Here is a 15,018-nt window from a genome sequence, read left to right as displayed (position 1 = left end):
TGTTATTAACAGCTGTAGTCAAAAGTGAAGTGTTGTGAATTTGTCACACACACAGAGTTCAACCCAATTGCCTTACCAGCAATAAACAGGACCAAAGTTATAAGTACTGTAAATATGACTGGCAAATCATATTTAGACCAAAAGGTTTCAGAAAACCAAACTGGCCTCTTTATAGAACATGAAAAATCAATTAACAAAATGGTATGCTCTTGCAAAATAAAGTGTGGATAATGAACACAAACAAATGGGGATTTGGAAAAAGCCTGTAAACTGTCCCTTTTGGGAGGGAGAGTGACTGATTAGTTGAGGAGAACCATGGTGGATTAGTGCAGGTATGTATTAACAGTGGAGCAAAGGAAGACAAACTTCAAAGATGTTTCTAATCTTTGATCCCATTAGGAATCCTGCAGAAGACTTGTTAATTCTAATTTAGTAGCGTGAGAAGTGTTACAGCCAAAAGAGTGCAGCACTATTTTTAGAGGAAGAACTTTTTCCATGTTGAGGTTGGGCTGGAATATCACTCATGACATTTTTTTCCATCACACTAAACTAGTCAAGTTAAAATTGAGGTTATTTATATAAGTCTTCCAGGTGCTTTTAAGAATATCTGGAATAAAGGAAGGATTAGTGTCTTTTGAAGCTTTCATTATTGCCATGAGGCTATTAGTTGTGATCCAATAACTTGAAAATTTCAGCTTAAACAGCTTCCTTCTGGCTTGCTGCTTGGCAATCTCTAGAGGCCTGGACAAGATTACATGAGGCTGTAAACAGCTCAGAATGTAGTGGTTCTTTGTCTTATGATAGGTATGAGACCATAGGCTTTCAACTTGGGATTTCCAGAGTTAATTTAAATGCTAGAAGAAAGCTAACTAAAATCTGAAACAAGTAAAACCACCACTGGCAGAAAAATGACAGAATGAGACCCTCCAACCAAGAACACTAAGCTGAATAAAACAGGAACAGTTGCACAGTCTTTTCCTCCATGGTGGGAGTTACCAGAAACTGTGGGCTGTTGATACACAGGACATCAGTGACACCACCATCAGCAGTAGCAGACATTCAATCCCTTGGAGATGAGCCCAAGAAATGGTAGTATGCTTCCCATGTGGCAGCTTTAAGGGTCTTTCTGTGGAATTGGTGTGGTTGGAGGAGAAAGGTGCTGCCATTTCTGTGGTTTACAAACAAACCTATGACTCTCTGTTCCCGATGTGGCAAAGAGTCAATTAAGCTGGGCTACCTGGTGTAAATCTTTAATATATGCTCTTCCCAGCTTCATGATCTGCTCATCTGTCTTGACACAGTGTAAGTTGCCATCACTAGTTCCATAGAAGGCTAAACAGTCAGAAATGCTTATGCAGAAATACGAACATTTAGAATGAGAGAATAAAGTGCTCTGATTCAGAGGTGGGAACTGGACCTCGCTGGAAGAGCTGTCAGTATTTGTTGCATCGCTCTGGGGAATGGTTTCTCCCCACCAGAGACCCCTGTAGCTGTAACCATGTTAGTTTAACCCCTCCTTCCTTTCTGGACAGAATTGGCTGGAAGCCAATTGTCCCCTCCTGGACAGGAGTCTAGATAATGCCCTGCTCCTCCATTGTTCAGTCTCTTTCCCCTTTCCTCTCTTTCCTCTCTTGCCCACGCTCTCCCTCTTCATCCTATGGAATAAACGTCTTGGACAATATCAGGGGTAAGAGCCTCTTTTGGAATCTTTTGCCTTAACCCTGTAATATTTTCCCCCAAAGCTCTTTCAGATCTGGGCTAGCCTTGTAACTCCAGAAGGCTGTGGGGGAAAGTATTAACAAGTGTTCCCATATAAACCTCGACATCGGTGGGTCATGTCTCAGAATGGGGCACGTCACTCCCTGTGTGCTGATACACCAGGCAGTCATAGGGGTGCACTGTTATTTTAGCGCACACTGCCTGCATTGGGCCATTAGGCATTGAGCAATGTGTGTTTCTGTGTAAAAAGGTAAAAACTGATAACCAGAACACAAGGGAGATGGATGCATACACTGGCCAGCTGCTGGACTGATGCCAGCAGCAACTTCTAGCAACTCTAATGCTGCACAGTAGTCCTTGGTGAGACAAAACCAGGCCAGATCAGTTAGTTTCGGCATGTCACGAACCTTTCTCCAGCTGAATGTGACACCAGTCTTTTCTATTTGTTTCCTTATTTAAATGTCTCCCAAGAAGATGAATTCCATTACAGTCCTTAATTAAACTACCACAAAGAAAGAAAACAGCTTCTAATTTGCAGAAGAGAGCCAGGAGAAGCCCTTCTACCTCACCACTAAAAGCAGAGAATGAAGTTAAATGAAGGTAAATGAGTTGTGTCCTACCAGTGCCACGCATCTCAGAAATACTGTGCATTTCTGGTGCCCTGATAATGAAATGTTGAGGTTTAGTCAGTTATTAACCTCCTGTCTATCACACATTGCAGTTACACTGTGTCCTGGCAGCCATTTCTGGAATGGCATGCACAACCTCCAGAGAAACTGAGCAAAACTGAGTGAGGAATGCTGAGTTTTGAATAAAATGGCATGTCTCAATCAAAACATCCTATGGCCAAACCTCAGAAACCCTTGTATTGTCTTCCCCTGCTGCTAAACTGTATGGAATAGTGTGGCCTGGAGATCAGTCTGTGCGCTCAAGTGTATGGTATGAATTTTTGAGTTTAAATGAGAGAATTAAAAATGCATCACTTTTAACCGGAATTTTTCTCCTAAAAAACAAGAATATATAATTTATTTGATGTTTTTTATAAACTTTTCTGCTCAGTTCTTACTGCACATGAGACAGTCTTCGAGTTAATATTACTTTTGTAATCTGAGGAAAGGGGATTTCCCAATGAATGTTATTACAATACTTTTATTTAAACTGAAGGTCTATTTTTAGATGCTTGGATGTGTCCTGGGATAAAACATTCTTTCTCTGACATGTTCTAATGTTGCCTAAATGCATTATGTACTGCATCTAGGTATCTAAGGAATTTTAATTGTCTCAGAGGTACACAATAGTGTTTTAGAATTAGGATATTTATCACTTGTCACAGCTTGTAAATTTAGATACAGAGCAGGCCTGTACACTATCAAAGTGTGTGGGAAAGAAGAATAAGAGGTAGCGTCATGGTCTCTGTATGCCTTCCAAGGAATAGTTTGCAAGTATGTTCTAAAAATGTCTAAGATGTAGTTTAAAAAGGTGTCGTTTAAAAAAGCTTAAACCTGAAGGAAATTTGCAGGAAAATTTAAAAGGAAAAAGCTGATGCTAAGAAACTGTCTCTTGTGTGCACAAGTCAGTCTCACTTCTTTGGCAGAGCGATAGCTGCTCTAAGAAATGTACTGAATTATGCATGGCTTACCAACAGTCCTGCTCTGGAGCTCAGTTGTGATGGCTTCGGGGAATGTGTGCACTCCTGAACTGTCATCTCTCTACCCATTGTGTGAATCAAAAGTACCTGCAGATTAAAAATTCAGATTAATTGAGAAAAGCCTCCAAGCAGCTCACTAAGTGATAGAAACTTGCTATCAGTCACAGCTGGAAGATAAAACTGTGGACTGTCACGGTAAACAATTTGCAGCTACGATTCATTCGGTATTCCCCACTTTGAAGCATGCCAGCTATCATGTTTAAAAAACAGCCCAACTAGTAAAACTAGTCTAAAACATGCAAGATTTGTATATTTTAAATCAGACTGATTTTTTCATGGAGCCCACAGTTTTGTAACTGTAATTTTTTATTTTGTTTTTCTTTTTAATTGGGTGGATGGCAAATGTTTCCCTAGGTGGTATCTCAGCAGCTGTCATAAAGTGGTTTCTGCCCTTTACCAGGGTGGTGGGAAGCATCTTGGCAGGGTTGAAGCAAAGCAGCAAGATCCATTTATGACTTCTCCCCTGCCCATATAGCAAGATATATGCAGTGATTATCCTGCTAAAATACCATATAATGACGATTTACAGTTCTTTAAATATGGCCATTCTGTTAGTGTTTGATTCCAACATGCCTGTGCACCACCTCTATTTTGCTGTTTTCTCTCATGGCTTTAGACAAAGAACTCCCTCTCTTGTGGGTGCTGCCTATCACTTGCATGGCATCCAATGATGATTTGGAAGACTGGTGCTAAATAAGAATTGTGGTAACATTTGCCTCTACTACAGCAGACACAAAGCTTCACCCTGCTTTTTTTGCAGTTTGTAATTAACTAATGAAAATGAAATTTATATGTAATAAGCTTTGATAATGCTTCCACGAAAATACTGCATGGTTGTTTGAAAGTTTACCTCACTGTATAGGTATTTTAGAGGGAAGTTTACTGGGGAAAGAAGCTCTTCTGGAGGTTTTAGATGTTTTTCACTGGATTGTAAAGAAGTCAGGGTTTTCCCCAGACTTGGATTTCTGAATTTTTTGCAACTTCCATTGCCAACGCAAGGTCCTCCCACTGCTTGACATAATGTCCCTCCCTGTCACTTGGAGCCAGGCTAGGTGTGCTGGCATCTCACATTGGCAGCTTGGGCTGGCCAAACCAGTTGTGGTGGCTAATGTGCTCAGCCACATTAGTCCTGTGAGCATGCACAAACTCTGCCTGTGGCAAACGAGATGCTGCTGCCTCTGCCTGTGAGTGTGGGGGCGAGGAGCAGGCTGTTGGCACCTTCGGACATTTCACATTTCTCAGCTGCAGTGCTCAGAATCTGGGGGTCCTGCTGCACCAGGAGTGCAGCTGAGAACCAAACATTCTCAGCTTTCTTGCTCCCTGTCCTTGGCTTGGCATTGGACCTGAAAATATTAATACAATTTTGCCTTGAGAGTGGGACATAAGATGTAGGAGCCTACTGCAGTAAAATAAACTAGGTCGGTACAGCACTTAGTGTGTTTTATGTCCCCCAATATGTAGTGCATATTCCTGCATAGCAAGTGGTATGTTATTTACAGCATTTTGGTTACACTTAGAATAAATTTATTTAAATTTAACTTCTCTTCAGCATTAGCTTGCAGACCTGGAGACAAATATGCCACCGTTGACATTGGACTTTTGTCGCATTCTATTCTGCTTAGCAGTTTTTAAACTATTCAGTTCTGGCAACATTTTAGCAAAGATACATGCACAAATCTCCTTATATAAATTGCTGTTCTTCTGGTAAGGGCTGGGGCCTTTAGGTTTCACACTCCCCTTCTTCTTTTGCAGTATTGTCCTGGAGATTAAGCAGTTTTTCTGGTAGCGATTCAAAGGAAATGGATACATGGTATAAAAATTTTCAGAGCAATCTGCAATCTGCTAAGATATGGGAAGGGATAGCTTAGCTGGGGGTGGCCCTGGCACCCATCCTGCATCAGGAGTCCTAAACTGTCCATGAGCCATGGGGGTTTTCAGCACAGGGCTTCAAGACAAACTCTCCAAGAACTCAGAGTGATGCGTGGGAATTAAACAGTACAAGTACAGGGAGTAATTAAGGCTTTAAGGACCACTTGCACTCATACTAACTTGAATAATTGTTTTCTTTGGCTTCATAATGCCTAGTCAGCACTGCATACCTTGGAAGGAGAGGTCTCCAGCAGTCTGCTGCAGCACCAGCTGGGAATTCATATCATCCAGGGAACTTGGGAACAAGGTGTGTCCACTGTGACTGCAAGTGGGAACTCCAACAATAACAGATAAAAAGCAACCTATGTTTTCAAATATCTCACTTTTGTTTAAAAAAGCCCCCACAACAGATTATTAGACACTTGAAGGTTAATCTATTTACAGCTGCATAAAGAGCTCCAGTTAGTTGAAATATGGAGAGCCTCTCCATACAGCAGTGTTAGTACCAGCTCCACTGGTTCTGTAGAATTTTCCTGCACTTTACTGCTGCCTGAAGGCATGCAGTGTGGTGACAGATTTTAACATTTCTGTGTTGCATGAAATAGCTAGACACAGAAACCTTTCTTTTCGGTGGACAAACCTTTTCAGTTTGGACAAACTGGCTCTTAAGTACAATTTAATACATTGATATTTCTGAAGAAAATTCTGTCGAAAGCTGTTGGTAAATGATAATCTGTTTTCTTCCAGAAAACTGCTGGGAGGCAGGCACTGCCTTGTGAAAAGGATGAGCTCTCACATGAGCCATCTTGGAGCATATTGGAAGGTTTATTTGAAGCCCAGGTGACTTCAGCTCTCTGAACCTGCTGTGTCTCAGGATACTTGGTCTGAGATCTAGAGATGGACTTTCTGGGACCACAACAGGGAAAATTTCTACCAGCTGTAGGAACAATGCCCTGGATGAGAAGTTCACCAAAACCATGTCGGGGGGAGCATGATAATGCTTCGAAGTGTTTGAAGCTGTCTGAAGTGTTCTGACACAAATGTCACACTTAGCCACTTGTTCTCAGCTCCAATGGAACAAAGCTCTGCTTCCCGTTTTAGGAACATTTATGGTTTTATATGAAGCAATGATGTCCCCCCTAGACTTCCTGAGCTGAGGGAGAATTTCCATGAGCATGTTTCAGCAGTGAAGTAGATATAGTCCTTCATCTCTGTAAGGCTGGCTTTGACATTTATCACATCAAAGTATTCAAATTTATGAAACAGTTTCTTAGAGCTCAGCTAGTCCCATGGGTGATATTTTTACAGAACCAGCAGCTGAGCTGCACTTCTATTAAAACTGCACAAGGAAAATAGAGAATTGCATCATGTGAACTGCAGGGAAGTTAGAGCAGGCTAATCAAAAAATAGCAAAGATGGAAGTTAGATATTAAAGGTGCTTTCATATAGACCACAAGACATGAGCCTAGAAATGTGGTCCTAATGTCTACTATACTCTAGTGCACAAGTAAAAGTATAGCCAGAATACAGCCAGAAAACACTTTATTTGATAAGATTTTTTTTTCATTAAAAAATGGTAATGAATATATGTAAGGCATTTCACAAAGCTTTCTCAGGGAGATCAGAGATGTAAGGTCACTGAAAACAGGGCAGCATGGTGAGAAGTTCTTGCTCTTGATGGATGATGAGTAGCACTGAGCATGATTTGGGGCAGATTTTGTCTACTATTGTTTATCACATGTGTAAAAGATGGACCTTGACTAGGAAGCTTGTTTCCTTTATATTTTTTGAAAATAATTCATGATGTCTAACCTATATTTCTCTTGCAAGGGTTTATACTTGCTTGTCTTGTTCTGTCTGAAGAGGATGCAGAGAATTGCTTCTGCCCAATACACATGCAGAGAATTGTTTCTGCCTAATACATATTTGAAGACTCCTGTCATGTCTCATCTCATTTCCCTTCTCTAGAAATGAATCAATCCATGTGCTTCAGCTTTTTCCTATGCCATGGTTTCAAAGACCTCTGATAATTTTCTATTCCTTACCTTTAGACGACTTCTACTTTGCCTGAGTATGATTCCCTGAGCTAGACAAGTTACAGAAAGCTAATATAAATCCCACTTTGTAAAACTTTTCATAATGGAAGTCAAACACCTGTCAAAGGTCAAGGAAATTAAATCTTTCAGAGCTAATATGAACTTGCCTAAGAATACCAATCAGACAACAGGCAGAGCCAGGGAGATGACCCAAGACCCCAACTCCTTAGCCAGTCCTTGTGAAGACTGGCAAACACACTACCTGCAAGCCTTTCCTTGGAGAAATGTACCATGTGCAATCACTAAAATACCTGGACTGCCCGCCAGACTGGTCCTTTTTCTTGCAAAATGTGAGATGTAGCAGTGCCTCTCGTATTTATGTGCTGACTGCTCTTCTTGTGGCATTCACCCAGCTGAACTACAGCTCCAGCCTCTTGCAGGTTGAAGGCATGACAATTTCAAATGTGCTTTATCCTCTTCCCTCTCACCGTCAAAACCTTCCGTAAATGGAGCTGGGCATCCAAGTTTAAGTTCTCTTCAGGTAAATGTGTGTCTTTTACTGATGGATTAGAGAAAAAAAAGAAAAAAAGCAGAGCATTTTAAAAAAGAAGAGCTGGTATATGCTGCTTGCTCCAACCAGAACTCACTTCACCAACTCAATAAAGTAAAACTACAAGTATCGGTAAAATGAGGTTGGAGGAGATCTTGCCCAGCATGAGCTGCAATTGCAGGAAATTATTTCTTCTTAATTATTGTGCAGTAGTGAGTACATTAAGATGTTCCACCTTTTCCTTAGCTATATGTTTGCTGAACCACAGCACATCTCAGCCACATTGAGTAAACACATACTTATCTATCTGGTTGAAAAATGCTAAAATATTCTAATCATTATTCAGCTGATCTATACATCTTACCTTTGCATAGGCTTAGGCATGTTTATTTTTTTTTTTATTTATTTTTATTTTTTGTGGTTCGGTATTTGGTTGTTTTTTTTTTTTTTAATAAGATACATTTATTCATTTTCTTCTCTGCTCTATTGGAATAGCTTATCTGTAATTTAAGATGCAGTAACTTTTTTAGTGGAAATCAATGAATTAATTTCATACCAGCAATTGCTTAATCTACCCAATGCCAGAGGGACCCCAGTGCAAGAAAGGGTGTACTACTTCTTTATGAACATGCAGCATTTGCACCAGCACATTGCTGATTAAAAAACACAGGAGACTTTTCTTCAAAGGATCCTGAATAAAGCCTTTGGTCTTGTTTCTACATGTGGATTTCTTTTCTTTTTTTTCATTGTCCTAAATACATTTGTTAGACTACCTCATTTTGAACTGTAGCTGAAGCTACATTAGAGAAAGATTTTGTATGCATTTAATACGTCACTGAAAACAATCAAGAGTTAGATATATATTTTACCTGATAAATATCTCAGCATTTAAAATCCTTCTGAATCCTTGGACAGTGCAGCTCAATCTCTTAAACATGCACTTATAATTACTTAAGAATCCACTCACTGGAGATCTAGTGACCCAGTTGTGCTCCGCACTGCCACGTGTGCAGAGCACACATGTATGTAAGGCATTTCACAATGCCTTGATTTGGGTTTTATTAATCCAAATAATTTTTGAACCCTGTGAACATACTCAGGACTTTGCAAGTCCTAATGAGCATTGCTTGCAAGCTGAACAAATGGTGTTGTCCAGCCAGAAGGTCTGTGACGGGTGCCCAGCCCTGTGTTGCACACAGTGGTGATGAGCTCTGCCCTTAAAAGATCTTTTAAATGTAGCTTAGTTAGTAGGAAATGTGTGTGCTGACACTTGCAGTGGTATCAGATACTGTGGCAAGAAAACTGACTGAGACTGCCTGAAAGATTTTAACTCAAATAATAGCTTTTTTCAAATGTAAATCTTCTCTTTAGTACAGAAAAAAAAGTCAATGTTTTTCCTTCCTTTGAGGTACAGTGGTGGTCTTAACGTGACTTAAACTGCATTTCAGGGTAGTTGCTGTCTCTGAATGCTTTATCAGTATCACTAGCTACAATCCCTTTCTATGACCCTTGCCTATGAACTAGTTCTGTTCCAGAGAGGGAGCAAAAAATTATTACAGATGAAATAATATAATGTCTAGTATAGATCTCTCCTGAAGCAATAGAGCTGTGTTTATTGGTATTAATGCACCAGTAAAGTCATCATAAACCCCACTGTATGAAGCTGTTAAAAACTATTTGTTACTGGTAATAATATGTGTATATTTATTAGCAGCTTTCGATATTTTAATGTCTAACCTTATAACTAGCTATGCTTAGAGAGATACTGTCAAGTTAAATGTTCCTTCTCTATGTTTCAAATGGTACATTTGGTAGTTAAAATGAAAGAATGCAATAAGAAGAGAAGTTGAATTTGCTGTGTGGTTTTGCTCACAGTAGTCCAGCCATGTGAATTGATTAGTTGCCATCTAAGCAATTGGATTTCAAACATCCTATCAGGGCATTTCTGAGACATGCCTTGCACAGCAGCAGCACTCTTCAGGTTTCTGTCCACCCTCAAATCCATTGCTGTTTGCTTAAAAAGCTCTTTTATTTTCTACACCACTACCCCATTTACCTGCTCCATGCACACTTTAAGACCCAACATGTCACTTACCCTGACCTTGAGTTTAGCACTGATGTTTTCATACCAAACAAGTATCCCAAGCTGCTGCTGTGGGAGAGGAAAGGACCAGCCTTGTCATAGTGTGATACTGTTTGCATAGACAGCTGAAGGAGCACTGGATTTCCAAGTTGATAGGCATTTTGGGCTCACCTTATCAACCTTTCTAGGAGCCGCATAACAGCTGCTAATTATCATGTACTGAAGACCTTGCATGGTGAACAAGAATTATTTCTAGAGAAGCAAAATGATTTTTTTCCAGGTCCCCAGTGCAACTGAACATGCTGGACTGGGTCGTGGCACTACAGGTAAAGCCCACCATGATCTGTGCTTGCCTTTTGTGAGCTGCTGCTGGCCACACCTGTAATAAGGGTACACCTGCCCTGAATATTGCCCTCAGGGTCTTCCTCCTCTGAAGACACATCACATCCTTCTCCTCCTATACCACTGCAACAATGTCATTTGAGGTTGCTCCTTGACTACAGGTCAGACCACTGGTCCTTACTGTCAGGTAGCTCTTGCACCATCTGGAGCTGAAAGCTTCCTCAAAGAGTACTGACTCACCCTGCATAGCGCAAGAGTCATGATTGTCATTCCAACTTAAATGTACTTCTTCTGTCAAGGGCAAATAAACCTTTCTTCTCTCATAAGTAGGTTTTGGCAGTGAATAAGCCCTTTAAGCTAGTTTGCTAATAACTGCACTCCAGGATAGAGAATTCTTATGGAAAAAGGGGAGTTTAACTGTGGGCATATTTACATACAGATAAACTATCTGTTTTTCCTAGGATCTAATTCAAAAACCGGAGGCAAGGCAGGGTACTCTGTATTAATTGGACCAGCTCAGTATGCTCATGAGCTTTTCTTCACTCAGAGAAAGTCAGCTCCTTCCAACACTCTCTGAAGCCAGTCAGTGTGGTCAGAATAAATGGTAGTGCAGTCCCTTCCCTTGCAAGAGCCTCGGGGATCTAGCCACAGCACGAGGGGCATTAAAGAACTCCATGTCACATCTTGCCTTCTAAAGCAGCTGAAATATAAACAGGGCTTCTGTGCCACAAAGCTCTGCCCTTAAATGTACCATAAACAAAACTCGGGACTGTGAACCTGTAGTGCCTTGGAAGTCTGCCTGTGAGTGCCAGAGACAGGATGCTGCCTATGCACTGGACAAAACACTGCCATGCCAGAGGCATTAAAATGTCATGTTTATCCTAGAAAATGAATTTGAAAGGTTGAGCTCTCCAGCCACCTGCTCAGGTCTGGCTAAGTATTGTCTGAGAAAGCCTGCTTGGGAAAGGACTTTTTTGGATAGGGTGGCTTTGACTGAGGGACAGTTTAGTTTCCTCTGAGAATAAACATATTTTCATTGTGGAAGATTTTGCAGAGTTTTGGAGGGTTTTTTTGTCCAAAAAAAGATTCGTTTCACAAATGAGATAGATGAGCTGTATTGAACACATAATGAAGAACAGTGCCTGGGTAAAATGCACAAGGAAGATGCTCTGAGAGGGATTCAGTTGTGTGACCGTAGGTTTCTTGTGCTGACTTGGAAAGCCAGCACCTCTGCCTTGTTTGACCATATGATGTCTCCAATGCCATGCAGAAGTTATGCAGGGGCATAAAAATGTTTAAAAATGGCATTTAGACACCTGTGATTACATGGATGAATCTTATCTCAAGGACAGAAATTCAGATATACAGATCCTGGCACTTGCAATGCTCCCTGTGTGCAGGCTACTCATGGCTCTAGCAACAAGAGACGTGGTTCAGTATGGTCTGAGAAACCTGCCAGAGCTATGTGCCTTCTCCTGAAGTCACTGCTGGTTTTAGGCCTCCCTTACCTCACAGGGCACTTTTTTGTTTTATCTTCTACAAAGAAAGCATGTGAGTAGTACAGGCAATTAAACTGCTACTCTCTATTGAGTCAGCTCTGATCCATTCATACCTTAAATTCCAATGCCATGGCTTATCTTTAAAGATGAGCTATGGACATTGGTTACTCTTGATCTGCCTGCTTTCCACTCTGTTATCTTTCTGTTTGTCATCATGGGTGATGCACAGTTCTCTCCAAAATTTGTTATTCATCTGTAGCTGTGCATGCTTTAAGGCTGAATCTATTATTTCTTGTGCTACATGGCACATCAGAGATAGAGCTTTTCTTTTTATGAAAACAGTCACTGTAATCAAGTGAAGATTAATGGAAAGATTATTTCTGTGAGTATCAAGAGTTTCTGTAACATTGTATTTTCCATGTTAATATATTCAGAAACTAGATTACAATACTGCCACCCCCAACTTTGGTATATTTCGTCCTCTCTTTTACCCCCATGTACAGATAATGTATTGGGCTGTCATCTCCCCCTGGAGAATTGCTTGTAGTAGCAGCATCCTGAACTTCTGTACCTGCACATGATGTATCCCACTTAACCAACCCTTCATGAATCATTTGTCCTTTAAAGCATATGTTTTATTCTAGCAGAACATATGGACTGCCTTGATTTGCCTTACATACTATTTAAAGCAGCCAAAACTCATTCCTAGATGTTTTCTGCCTCATTAGAGTCATTATTGTCTTGACCTTTTGTCAGAATGGAGTCCAAAAATTTATGTTTTTTCATTCTGAGTATGCTGCATCCTTGACAATTATTTTTAAGCAGAGGTGTCCCAGCCTCTATTAAATTTTCAGCCATATGTTATAGAGTGAGGGTGAATCTTGTCTGCTCTCAGGAGAGTTTTCATGCATTTATGCTCCCAATTTGTGCCACTGAAGCTCTTGGGCCTTCTTACATGATGTGAATAAAATTATGAGAGCAGGTTTTCAGTGGCTAGCCTGAAGAGCAGCTGAGGATCTTCTTACAGTCCTCCCAGCTGCAGTGAAGGGTTCTTACATGTCTTATTTTGCTGCCTCATTTTCTGTAAGACAGGCAGCACAAAATGCCCAAGCGTTCACAGATTCTGGGGGTGGATCTGGTGGGGAAACATGCGCAGGGATGTGATTTCTTGCAGAATTTAACAACATGCTCTAGTGGGCTAGAGGGACATACTTGAGCCAGAGGGATAGCTGCTTGCTGTGGAGATGTTTTTGCCCATCCCACAATCTTTCCTCTGTGCACAGCTGCAAGCACAAGGTGAGAGCCATGCCGAGGTAGCACTGGGTGGCTTTGGAAGACTTTGAAGCCACATCCTCAAAGTCTTTGTCTCTATCACTAACATCAGTCCCTGCTCCTCCTTTTCCTGTCTGACTCTGTAAAAGATGCCTAAATTTGGTCCTTCTGTTGTGTTGCTTTTATTAAGAGCACCCCAAGTGCAATGCCATTATCCACAGTGCAGCTGTGGAAATATTTTTTAAAGCCCAAAATGATTAATGTCATTTAGCATGTCCCACATACATGTGGCCATACCAGGACAGCTTGGTACCTTCTTGATGAGGGCCCACCCCTGCTGCCGCAGGGAGAGTGCTGCAGTGACTCAGGGGCACCAGGAAGCCAAACTATTAGTTTCAGCTACATAGATTGCACAGTGGAAAATCTGCACTGAACCAAATACTTCTCATCTGTTCTGTCTACCTGCCATAGTGTGCACAAGCAGTGGCTCAGCTGCTTGGGTATGCCCCGAAATCACTGTTGACTTATGGGTCAACAGTGGCTCACCTGCTTGGGTATGCCCTGTCCCCACTGTTCCTCTTATTAATTTACAGTTTATTCAGAAAACACGGACATTTGACTGCGGTGCCTTTGGGTCTTTTAGCTGGCTTCTAGCCAAGTTTGCTTGTCAAGGAGCCTTCCTTTTCCTCTGGTGCAATATGTTTGTGCTGGTTGCTAAGCAGATTACCTCCCAGCTGCATATTTAACAGGAGTGAGAATGGTAACACAGAGTTCGGAGGTGCTGGAGAGCAGAATGGGTTTTCTTTGCGTTAGGAAACAGTAAATAAAGGACTAAAATAATGATAGCTGCTGCTTCCCAAGATGGATTTTTTATGCATGAAGTCCTTGAGGTTCTGATACTTGCTGTATTTTATGTGGTGTCTTTATTTCTGTTAATGGCCAAAAATGATTGCACAGGCAGCAAGAAAGTACATCTGAGGAAATGTAAGTAATGTAAAATTTGTTGTGAAATAGATGTTTCTTAAAAGTTTATTATTTGCCTCCAGCATCTTTTAGTCAAAATCCTATTGGCACCTGTGCCATTGTATTTCCCCTCTTTGTGTAACCTTTCCTGTATGAATGCCTTCAAGTATAACTTCCTCTGCTGAGGAGTTAGCATGTTCTCTAAGCAAAGAGATTACTGAGCTTCTCATTTCCCATTCATACTGTTTCTGTATAAAAATGTGATTATACTGATTGCAGCTTCCTAATCCATAGGGCTCCTCTAAGATGTATATCATGGGGCAAGAAGAGATCAGGCAAACAGTATCCTTGGGCTAATCTTGCTGTTGAAATTGGTTGGAGGAAGAATGTTACCTTAAGACCCCATCATTGAGTACTTTAGGTTTGGGAGTTTTTTGCCTTTTTAATGTGCCTAAGCTCTCGTCAATGCAAACACTTAGTAATTGATAATATATCTTTTCTACTATTCCTTATATTCTTGTATTTCTTATTTTGTCTTATTTATTTGATGCTACAAGATGTTAAGGGCAGGAACTTCTTTCAACACACTGAGACCTCCAGCCTAGTACCCACATTGCCATGTAAATTACTAGACAAGTTTGGAGTAAACACATTTTTCAAGCTGCACTTCTAAAAATGAGGAACTTTTCACCGAACACTTGGGACTCCAGCAGGGCCCCTTGTGTATAGGTACTGATAACAGCTTGGTTGTCCTGGGAAGATAATCTGCTGGGAAGGGTAACAGCCTGAATTCATATTACCACCTCTCATCATGCTCTCTGAATCTCAATCCAGCAAAAGGGCACTTGTGGGGCAGGCAGAGCCACAGCAGTTTCCTGCTTGCTTTCTTTAGGATGATAATATACTGGGATTTTGGGATGTTCCCAGGAGGCAGCTTTCTTCCACTTCTCCATAGAGTACATGATGGCCTTACCACA

General features: G+C 40.9%; 1 protein-coding gene across 12 annotated transcripts in view; it reads left to right on the top strand.

Annotated features, from left to right (window-relative positions):
* The window catches only part of MTUS2 (microtubule associated scaffold protein 2), a 257,315-nt gene that overhangs the window by 122,787 nt on the left and 119,510 nt on the right, over positions 1-15,018 (top strand). The window lies entirely within an intron of this gene.

The sequence above is a fragment of the Anomalospiza imberbis genome, chromosome 2 (assembly GCF_031753505.1).
Source record: "Anomalospiza imberbis isolate Cuckoo-Finch-1a 21T00152 chromosome 2, ASM3175350v1, whole genome shotgun sequence".
In the NCBI taxonomy this organism is placed as follows: domain Eukaryota; kingdom Metazoa; phylum Chordata; class Aves; order Passeriformes; family Viduidae; genus Anomalospiza; species Anomalospiza imberbis.
This window is presented reverse-complemented; position numbering and strand designations above follow the sequence as displayed.